The following is a 12,474-nucleotide window of genomic DNA, read 5'->3' on the forward strand; positions in this document are numbered from 1 at the left end:
CATGCAGGAGTGAATTTCCTGCTGATGCCTTACGGAAAAGGGTGGTTCCAATCGATCTGTCTGGATTAATGAAGAGAGTAACATCCAAGAATGTTAAGGTCGTTTGACTTGCTTCCATAGTAAAAGTTAAATTATAGGAATTGGTCTTTAAGCTCTCAAAAAAAGATGAAAGCTCCTCTCTACTTCCTATCCAGATTAGGAAAACATCATCAATATATCGTTTCCATATTGATATGTTTTTCGTCAAATTCTCCAAATCTTCCCGAAAGAGAAGGTTCTGCTCCCACTCCCCCAGGTACAAGTTCGCATAGGTGGGGGCACATCTGGTCCCCATAGCGACTCCCTGTACCTGAAGGTAGTGGGAGCGAGCAAACAAGAAAATGTTATTCATAAGAATAAACTTCAGAAGATCCAAAATAAAACAACTGTATGCCTTAGGTACATCTCCATCACGAGAAATGAAGCCCTCTACAACTGCCACCCCCAAATCATGGGGGATGGAGTTGTAGAGGGCCTCCACGTCCAAGGCCACGAGCCAAGCTCCCTCCGGGATGGTCAGCCCATCCAAGACCCTCAATAATTCACTGGTATCTTGTAAATAGGATGTCAATCCCTCCACATGTGGTCTGAGAAATTCATCTATTAGTTGACTGGCATTTTCCGTAAGGGATCCGTTTCCGGACACAATCGGTCTGCCGGGGGGGTTGTTTAAATCCTTGTGAACTTTGGGGAGGGCATACAGTGTGGGAATCCGAGGGCAAGGCACATTGAGGAACTCCCATGTAGATTTGGTAATTAGGGCCTTATTGTATGCAGTGCCAATCAACTTTTTATAACAGAGAATCATGTTGGTGACATGCGTCTCTGAGACTTTCCTATACCAGTCTCGATTTTGTAAGAGACGCAAAATCATTGATTCATATTGTTCGGTTGTCATTACTACTAAATTGCCTCCTTTATCTGATGGTTTAACCACCAGACGGGAGTCCAACTGCAGTGACTTTAAAGCCTGTTTTTGTTTGCTAGTAAGATTTGATCGTTTTGTGCCCTTCCATTTGGTCCTACCGATATCCTCGGTGACTTGATGGACAAAAGCCCACACATTGGGATTACCTTGTGGTGTGGGAAAAGTTCTAGATTTGGGTTTATATTCCTTGGGGATATAAGGGACAACCGGATAGGAAATACTAGGCCCATAATCAAGAGACCCATCCTGTTCAAGAGTCTGGGCCTCCATGAGATCAGTTTCGTCTATATGACCCTCATTCCAAAGCTCCATGAGCTCTTCCATTGCTCTAATTTCATTCAGTGTGATATTTTCCACTGTGGATTGAGGAGGTGTTATGTTGGATTGTACGGATTTGTCAAAAATAATGCGAAGCATAAGCTTGCGAGCAAACAAATTGAGATCTTTGATAAGTTCAAAATGATCGACTCTCTGTGTTGGACAGAAGGTCAATCCTAATTCCAAGACAGAGAGTTGATCATCACTCAGGGGAATAGAAGATAAATTTATTATCTCGAAGTTTTGGCCTGTTTTGGGAGACCCTCCATGCTGATCATCTTTTTGGATTCGTGTACCGGTTGTGTGAAAATCGGAGCCGGGCGAAAATCCGGCTGATTAGAATCGTGAATGTGATTGGTAGGGGGCACTAGAGTGGGAGATAGTGAAGTGCTCACTTGGGTATTAACTGGGGTATCCCGGTGTGCTGGTGCGTGTGAAGTATTAATTTTAGCAGTGGTGGCTCTCGTATGGATGGGAGTGCGATTGGTGTTGGGGTGTCGCTTACTTGACCCGGTGGGTGCGTGAGTGTTACCGTTAGTGCGTGTTCTGGAAGATCCAGAGTCCCTGGAAGATGCTGGTGCCTGTGAAGAAATGGAAGAGACAAAAGATGTGTCAGAATCGTTTGTTTCGGAGGGAGCATCTCCCGAATTTCGCATATTGACCCTTTGTTTCTTATTTTTTCTGGTTTGAGTCCAGATATAAGCCTGATTGCTGTCATATGACACCTTATCTCTCAGAAATTTCTTTTCTTTAGTCTTTAAGATTTCAGCTACGTAGGTCTCTATGTGTATTTTGAGGGTTCCCTCACGATTAGAAAAGAGGTCATTAGAAACAATCAGGCTATTTTCAGCATATAATTTCTCTATTTCCCTATCTAAAGAAGCCAATTCTTCATCATAGTGACTACATAGTAGTTCCATCATTCTCATAGAGCATGATTGGAGATTGGTCTCCCAATTCGTTCTGAAAGTTGTTTCTAATTTGCTCACAGTGGGAAAAATCTGGATTCTCAATCCCCAAGGGGCAATTTGATCGTCCAGATATTTAGAGAAATACCATTTATTCCAAAACACTCTTGCCTTCTTCTCCAGCATTCGCTGGAGACGAAGAAAAAAGCGATCCATAGATAAACCACCTCCTGTAGCATTCTGGGATCTATGGATCTGGTCCATAAAACCCTCAAAAGCATTACCACAGTGGTGAGCCATTATGAAAACCCAGAGAAAACAAACAAATAATCCAGAAAATAAAAAAATATATAATGATTAAAATAAAAAATTCTAAATCATCAAACAGTATGATAATTAATACAATAAAGAAATTCCTCAAATTCCTAAGGGTGAAAAGGTGGGTAACACCTCAGGGTTCAATTCAATAGAAGATTACGGAAAGAGAGGAAAATTCAATAGCACCACATCCCAAATAATCACTTTAAATGTAAGAGAGGGGCATTGAGGCCATGATATGGTCCTCAGGGACTTTTTACGGTGCTTAAGTCAAATGATATATCCAACATATCATAAAATCATATTTTATTAAACAATCTTATAAAAGGAAACAGACATAATGAAGGACAATATACAAAACAGGAAAAAAGAAAAAAAGGGGGAAGATACCCCTTTAATACACAAGTTAATACCACTTTCTCGATACACAAGTTAATACCACTTTCTCAACATGTTTCGCTTGCATAAGCTTCTTCAGGAGATATGTTTGTGATATTAAAGTCAACTATAAAAAATAGAAAATATCTGTAAATAATACATATACATGTCTGCTAATACCTCATACAGTCATGATATTAGAGTATAAACAATATACAAAATAAATCTGAAAAATGAATCTGCATATGTGTAAACATTAAATATTTAAACATGAAAAAAAAAAAAAAAAAAAAAAAAAAAAGGGGGGAAAAAAGGGGGAGGGGGTTTTTTTATGCATTATCATCATTCAGCTCAAAAAGAGCTTACCTGTAGAGAAAAATCTACAATTCACATGGAAATTTGGGTAATGGCGGAAAGCTTCCTCCCCGATTCTCACCTCACTTGGGAGGCATGCAGAGAGAGATAAAAATCTTTAAGCCTAAGCTCTTTGTAGAAAAGAAGAAAATAGAAAGAAGTAAGTCTAGGTAATTAAAGTAATTTTCAATGATATTATGTATAAATATAAAATAATTTCAATCTAGAAATACCTCAATAGAATCAATTCAAGATAAAAAGAAGGCTACATCCAAGAGATGGTAGATTGCAAAATTGCTGACAGATGTAAATGATGGTTCTAATATTGCAGTGGAGTAGCAAACGCAGAGGGGGGCAGTATACGTCCATACACAGCTGATGGATAAGCTGGACCTGGAGGTATTGCTGCAAACTAACCACAGAGAACCTAAAAAATATATGTAAAGACATATTGAGGAAATGTCTCTGAGTATCATCTATATTAGAGATGCATAATTAATATAGAAAGCAAATAAGCATAGACTTACTGTGGTGATAAAAGTTCTTGTTAAATTAGAATGGCCCGTCCGGGAGATCTCTCTGCCCCGTATGTCAAACAGGAACTGACAGAAATTTGGCAGGGGAATGAAGCCCCGCTTTTAAAACCCTCCAGCGTGACGACGTCTGACTCATCGTCACGCTGCGGACACAAGGAAGACGCCCGCGCATGCGCATACCTCCGACTTCCGTACATCGGACAGGGTGAGTGACGTAAAGTAATGGCAAATGGGCTCGCGGCCATCTTTAAAAATCCTGCGTCCTGAGTATGATAGTAAGAAGGCTCGTAAGGCTCAAAAAAGAAGAGCAGCAATAAAGTTGAATTGTACTCGGTGAATGTGGTGGAGTTGAATTAGAGTCAAGGATCACTAAAATAACATGGCTAAAACACAGCCATGATTGGGGATTATTCATTAATGGTCCGGAATTGAAAAAGCCCAAAGATAAAACTATCATTGATTAAATAAAAATAATGAATACCGTGTTGCACGAATACTTCGGAGAAAGAAGAGGGCCGCAGCGCAAGGAGTCTAGAAAACGGGCAACCGAGCAACCAAAACATTGATTAAGAAATGATTGACCAGGTGCCCGGGGTGTCCGTACATGCCAAATAGTATAGAGGGAGAAAATCGAGGAAGAAGCATGAGCTCATACCACATTTTAAATCAATAAAAATCAATAATTAGGATAATAAAACCGTCAATTGATTTAATAATATATAATGCATAATACCAGGGGAAAAAAAAAAAAAAAAAAAAAAAAAATTATTTTTTACATTATTAAAAGAAATAAATTATAAAAAAGGTTTGTAACTCAAAGTATCATTTAGGCCTGGATGTTTTAGAGCATTGAGGGTGACAATCCATTTGGTTTCACGTTGTAGCAGGATTTTATCATAATTGCCCCCTCTTTCATTTGGGGGGACGTGTTCCAAAGCGTAAAAGTGCATCAACTGATCATTAAATTGATGATGGAGGCCCATATGTCGACTTATAGGGGTCTCCATCCTCTTTTTACACACTAAGGATACATGGTCTCTAATCCTATGAAAAAAGGGGCGTTTGGTTTTGCCCACATAGTATGCGTTACATTCGCATATCATTATATAGACAATGCCTATGGACTGACATGTAGCTAAGAACTTAGGATTATATAACTGACCATTGGGAAGAGTAATATTGCTGGATGAATAGATGTATCTGCAAAAATCACATTTATGGCAAGGTCTGGTGCCTTTGTTTTTAATCTGCGTTATAGATGGTGGGACATAATGACTGTGAACTAGATGGTCTTTAATTGACCGGGATCTGCGAAAAGTGATCTCAGGGTACTCTTTGAGGTGTTTAGACACCTTAGGGTCCCCCATCAACAAATACCAGTGTTTTTGCAGCAACTCCCGCATTTGTCGATGCTGACCAGAGAAAGTAGTAATCATTCTAAGGCCTGAGGTCGGTTTTGATTTTGTGGGCCCATAGATTAGTTGATTACGTGGGTTTCTTTTCGCTCTAAGATAGGCTCTTTTTAAACATTTGTTGCTATAGCCCCTTGCTCTAAGACGTTCCCTCAATGCCCTGGCCTCGGACTCAAAATGACTGTTCTCGCTGCAATTTCTCCTTTTATCACCACAGTAAGTCTATGCTTATTTGCTTTCTATATTAATTATGCATCTCTAATATAGATGATACTCAGAGACATTTCCTCAATATGTCTTTACATATATTTTTTAGGTTCTCTGTGGTTAGTTTGCAGCAATACCTCCAGGTCCAGCTTATCCATCAGCTGTGTATGGACGTATACTGCCCCCCTCTGCGTTTGCTACTCCACTGCAATATTAGAACCATCATTTACATCTGTCAGCAATTTTGCAATCTACCATCTCTTGGATGTAGCCTTCTTTTTATCTTGAATTGATTCTATTGAGGTATTTCTAGATTGAAATTATTTTATATTTATACATAATATCATTGAAAATTACTTTAATTACCTAGACTTACTTCTTTCTATTTTCTTCTTTTCTACAAAGAGCTTAGGCTTAAAGATTTTTATCTCTCTCTGCATGCCTCCCAAGTGAGGTGAGAATCGGGGAGGAAGCTTTCCGCCATTACCCAAATTTCCATGTGAATTGTAGATTTTTCTCTACAGGTAAGCTCTTTTTGAGCTGAATGATGATAATGCATAAAAAAACCCCCTCCCCCTTTTTTCCCCCCTTTTTTTTTTTTTTTTTTTTTTTTTTTTTTTTTTTTTTCATGTTTAAATATTTAATGTTTACACATATGCAGATTCATTTTTCAGATTTATTTTGTATATTGTTTATACTCTAATATCATGACTGTATGAGGTATTAGCAGACATGTATATGTATTATTTACAGATATTTTCTATTTTTTATAGTTGACTTTAATATCACAAACATATCTCCTGAAGAAGCTTATGCAAGCGAAACATGTTGAGAAAGTGGTATTAACTTGTGTATCGAGAAAGTGGTATTAACTTGTGTATTAAAGGGGTATCTTCCCCCTTTTTTTCTTTTTTCCTGTTTTGTATATTGTCCTTCATTATGTCTGTTTCCTTTTATAAGATTGTTTAATAAAATATGATTTTATGATATGTTGGATATATCATTTGACTTAAGCACCGTAAAAAGTCCCTGAGGACCATATCATGGCCTCAATGCCCCTCTCTTACATTTAAAGTGATTATTTGGGATGTGGTGCTATTGAATTTTCCTCTCTTTCCGTAATCTTCTATTGAATTGAACCCTGAGGTGTTACCCACCTTTTCACCCTTAGGAATTTGAGGAATTTCTTTATTGTATTAATTATCATACTGTTTGATGATTTAGAATTTTTTATTTTAATCATTATATATTTTTTTATTTTCTGGATTATTTGTTTGTTTTCTCTGGGTTTTCATAATGGCTCACCACTGTGGTAATGCTTTTGAGGGTTTTATGGACCAGATCCATAGATCCCAGAATGCTACAGGAGGTGGTTTATCTATGGATCGCTTTTTTCTTCGTCTCCAGCGAATGCTGGAGAAGAAGGCAAGAGTGTTTTGGAATAAATGGTATTTCTCTAAATATCTGGACGATCAAATTGCCCCTTGGGGATTGAGAATCCAGATTTTTCCCACTGTGAGCAAATTAGAAACAACTTTCAGAACGAATTGGGAGACCAATCTCCAATCATGCTCTATGAGAATGATGGAACTACTATGTAGTCACTATGATGAAGAATTGGCTTCTTTAGATAGGGAAATAGAGAAATTATATGCTGAAAATAGCCTGATTGTTTCTAATGACCTCTTTTCTAATCGTGAGGGAACCCTCAAAATACACATAGAGACCTACGTAGCTGAAATCTTAAAGACTAAAGAAAAGAAATTTCTGAGAGATAAGGTGTCATATGACAGCAATCAGGCTTATATCTGGACTCAAACCAGAAAAAATAAGAAACAAAGGGTCAATATGCGAAATTCGGGAGATGCTCCCTCCGAAACAAACGATTCTGACACATCTTTTGTCTCTTCCATTTCTTCACAGGCACCAGCATCTTCCAGGGACTCTGGATCTTCCAGAACACGCACTAACGGTAACACTCACGCACCCACCGGGTCAAGTAAGCGACACCCCAACACCAATCGCACTCCCATCCATACGAGAGCCACCACTGCTAAAATTAATACTTCACACGCACCAGCACACCGGGATACCCCAGTTAATACCCAAGTGAGCACTTCACTATCTCCCACTCTAGTGCCCCCTACCAATCACATTCACGATTCTAATCAGCCGGATTTTCGCCCGGCTCCGATTTTCACACAACCGGTACACGAATCCAAAAAGATGATCAGCATGGAGGGTCTCCCAAAACAGGCCAAAACTTCGAGATAATAAATTTATCTTCTATTCCCCTGAGTGATGATCAACTCTCTGTCTTGGAATTAGGATTGACCTTCTGTCCAACACAGAGAGTCGATCATTTTGAACTTATCAAAGATCTCAATTTGTTTGCTCGCAAGCTTATGCTTCGCATTATTTTTGACAAATCCGTACAATCCAACATAACACCTCCTCAATCCACAGTGGAAAATATCACACTGAATGAAATTAGAGCAATGGAAGAGCTCATGGAGCTTTGGAATGAGGGTCATATAGACGAAACTGATCTCATGGAGGCCCAGACTCTTGAACAGGATGGGTCTCTTGATTATGGGCCTAGTATTTCCTATCCGGTTGTCCCTTATATCCCCAAGGAATATAAACCCAAATCTAGAACTTTTCCCACACCACAAGGTAATCCCAATGTGTGGGCTTTTGTCCATCAAGTCACCGAGGATATCGGTAGGACCAAATGGAAGGGCACAAAACGATCAAATCTTACTAGCAAACAAAAACAGGCTTTAAAGTCACTGCAGTTGGACTCCCGTCTGGTGGTTAAACCATCAGATAAAGGAAGCAATTTAGTAGTAATGACAACCGAACAATATGAATCAATGATTTTGCGTCTCTTACAAAATCGAGACTGGTATAGGAAAGTCTCAGAGACGCATGTCACCAACATGATTCTCTGTTATAAAAAGTTGATTGGCACTGCATACAATAAGGCCCTAATTACCAAATCTACATGGGAGTTCCTCAATGTGCCTTGCCCTCGGATTCCCACACTGTATGCCCTCCCCAAAGTTCACAAGGATTTAAACAACCCCCCCGGCAGACCGATTGTGTCCGGAAACGGATCCCTTACGGAAAATGCCAGTCAACTAATAGATGAATTTCTCAGACCACATGTGGAGGGATTGACATCCTATTTACAAGATACCAGTGAATTATTGAGGGTCTTGGATGGGCTGACCATCCCGGAGGGAGCTTGGCTCGTGGCCTTGGACGTGGAGGCCCTCTACAACTCCATCCCCCATGATTTGGGGGTGGCAGTTGTAGAGGGCTTCATTTCTCGTGATGGAGATGTACCTAAGGCATACAGTTGTTTTATTTTGGATCTTCTGAAGTTTATTCTTATGAATAACATTTTCTTGTTTGCTCGCTCCCACTACCTTCAGGTACAGGGAGTCGCTATGGGGACCAGATGTGCCCCCACCTATGCGAACTTGTACCTGGGGGAGTGGGAGCAGAACCTTCTCTTTCGGGAAGATTTGGAGAATTTGACGAAAAACATATCAATATGGAAACGATATATTGATGATGTTTTCCTAATCTGGATAGGAAGTAGAGAGGAGCTTTCATCTTTTTTTGAGAGCTTAAAGACCAATTCCTATAATTTAACTTTTACTATGGAAGCAAGTCAAACGACCTTAACATTCTTGGATGTTACTCTCTTCATTAATCCAGACAGATCGATTGGAACCACCCTTTTCCGTAAGGCATCAGCAGGAAATTCACTCCTGCATGCTGCCAGCTCCCATCCCCAACCACTTATAGATAATGTCCCTTACGGACAGTATTTAAGACTGAGGAGAAATTGCAGCGAGAACAGTCATTTTGAGTCCGAGGCCAGGGCATTGAGGGAACGTCTTAGAGCAAGGGGCTATAGCAACAAATGTTTAAAAAGAGCCTATCTTAGAGCGAAAAGAAACCCACGTAATCAACTAATCTATGGGCCCACAAAATCAAAACCGACCTCAGGCCTTAGAATGATTACTACTTTCTCTGGTCAGCATCGACAAATGCGGGAGTTGCTGCAAAAACACTGGTATTTGTTGATGGGGGACCCTAAGGTGTCTAAACACCTCAAAGAGTACCCTGAGATCACTTTTCGCAGATCCCGGTCAATTAAAGACCATCTAGTTCACAGTCATTATGTCCCACCATCTATAACGCAGATTAAAAACAAAGGCACCAGACCTTGCCATAAATGTGATTTTTGCAGATACATCTATTCATCCAGCAATATTACTCTTCCCAATGGTCAGTTATATAATCCTAAGTTCTTAGCTACATGTCAGTCCATAGGCATTGTCTATATAATGATATGCGAATGTAACGCATACTATGTGGGCAAAACCAAACGCCCCTTTTTTCATAGGATTAGAGACCATGTATCCTTAGTGTGTAAAAAGAGGATGGAGACCCCTATAAGTCGACATATGGGCCTCCATCATCAATTTAATGATCAGTTGATGCACTTTTACGCTTTGGAACACGTCCCCCCAAATGAAAGAGGGGGCAATTATGATAAAATCCTGCTACAACGTGAAACCAAATGGATTGTCACCCTCAATGCTCTAAAACATCCAGGCCTAAATGATACTTTGAGTTACAAACCTTTTTTATAATTTATTTCTTTTAATAATGTAAAAAATAATTTTTTTTTTTTTTTTTTTTTTTTTTTTCCCCTGGTATTATGCATTATATATTATTAAATCAATTGACGGTTTTATTATCCTAATTATTGATTTTTATTGATTTAAAATGTGGTATGAGCTCATGCTTCTTCCTCGATTTTCTCCCTCTATACTATTTGGCATGTACGGACACCCCGGGCACCTGGTCAATCATTTCTTAATCAATGTTTTGGTTGCTCGGTTGCCCGTTTTCTAGACTCCTTGCGCTGCGGCCCTCTTCTTTCTCCGAAGTATTCGTGCAACACGGTATTCATTATTTTTATTTAATCAATGATAGTTTTATCTTTGGGCTTTTTCAATTCCGGACCATTAATGAATAATCCCCAATCATGGCTGTGTTTTAGCCATGTTATTTTAGTGATCCTTGACTCTAATTCAACTCCACCACATTCACCGAGTACAATTCAACTTTATTGCTGCTCTTCTTTTTTGAGCCTTACGAGCCTTCTTACTATCATACTCAGGACGCAGGATTTTTAAAGATGGCCGCGAGCCCATTTGCCATTACTTTACGTCACTCACCCTGTCCGATGTACGGAAGTCGGAGGTATGCGCATGCGCGGGCGTCTTCCTTGTGTCCGCAGCGTGACGATGAGTCAGACGTCGTCACGCTGGAGGGTTTTAAAAGCGGGGCTTCATTCCCCTGCCAAATTTCTGTCAGTTCCTGTTTGACATACGGGGCAGAGAGATCTCCCGGACGGGCCATTCTAATTTAACAAGAACTTTTATCACCACAGTAAGTCTATGCTTATTTGCTTTCTATATTAATTATGCATCTCTAATATAGATGATACTCAGAGACATTTCCTCAATATGTCTTTACATATATTTTTTAGGTTCTCTGTGGTTAGTTTGCAGCAATACCTCCAGGTCCAGCTTATCCATCAGCTGTGTATGGACGTATACTGCCCCCCTCTGCGTTTGCTACTCCACTGCAATATTAGAACCATCATTTACATCTGTCAGCAATTTTGCAATCTACCATCTCTTGGATGTAGCCTTCTTTTTATCTTGAATTGATTCTATTGAGGTATTTCTAGATTGAAATTATTTTATATTTATACATAATATCATTGAAAATTACTTTAATTACCTAGACTTACTTCTTTCTATTTTCTTCTTTTCTACAAAGAGCTTAGGCTTAAAGATTTTTATCTCTCTCTGCATGCCTCCCAAGTGAGGTGAGAATCGGGGAGGAAGCTTTCCGCCATTACCCAAATTTCCATGTGAATTGTAGATTTTTCTCTACAGGTAAGCTCTTTTTGAGCTGAATGATGATAATGCATAAAAAAACCCCCTCCCCCTTTTTTCCCCCCTTTTTTTTTTTTTTTTTTTTTTTTTTTTCCATGTTTAAATATTTAATGTTTACACATATGCAGATTCATTTTTCAGATTTATTTTGTATATTGTTTATACTCTAATATCATGACTGTATGAGGTATTAGCAGACATGTATATGTATTATTTACAGATATTTTCTATTTTTTATAGTTGACTTTAATATCACAAACATATCTTCTGAAGAAGCTTATGCAAGCGAAACATGTTGAGAAAGTGGTATTAACTTGTGTATCGAGAAAGTGGTATTAACTTGTGTATTAAAGGGGTATCTTCCCCCTTTTTTCTTTTTTCCTGTTTTGTATATTGTCCTTCATTATGTCTGTTTCCTTTTATAAGATTGTTTAATAAAATATGATTTTATGATATGTTGGATATATCATTTGACTTAAGCACCGTAAAAAGTCCCTGAGGACCATATCATGGCCTCAATGCCCCTCTCTTACATTTAAACCCAATTGCTAACTGTTTTGCTAAATGTAGCACCATATATCCTGTAGAATATTCTTTATTTTTTTGTTATGCTAGTAAATGTATATAATTTGTTTCTGCTGGCAAATAAAAGTACATTATTGAGCTTGTTTGTTTTTTTTGGTTTTTTTCGTCTCTTTTCTTTCTTCCTTTTTAGTCAATTAGTTTTGGGGATGGTGGTATTAGGGAAGTGCAATATCTTACTTATACCCATAGAAATTATAAGATATAATTGTGCACCAAAAAACCAATCGCTTCAGCACACCTGCAGGTAAATGATAAAGGTGTTTAGGTGGAGTCTTTGTATATAACAGCTATGGAGAATTGCAGGTAATGAATTCAGCTGGTGGATAGGCAGTGTTGTATGTGTCAGCCCTGATTCACATTGGTGCAATTTGACATGTCAAATTGCATGCCAAATTGACAGCAATTGCACCGTCCTTATCGGTGTGGTGCTGCAATTTCAAAAAAGTAGTTTCTGTACTACTTTTAGTGACTTTTAGGGTGCGATTTCCATTAACATCT

The sequence above is a fragment of the Aquarana catesbeiana genome, linkage group LG05 (genome assembly GCF_042186555.1).
Source record: "Aquarana catesbeiana isolate 2022-GZ linkage group LG05, ASM4218655v1, whole genome shotgun sequence".
NCBI lineage: Eukaryota > Metazoa > Chordata > Amphibia > Anura > Ranidae > Aquarana > Aquarana catesbeiana.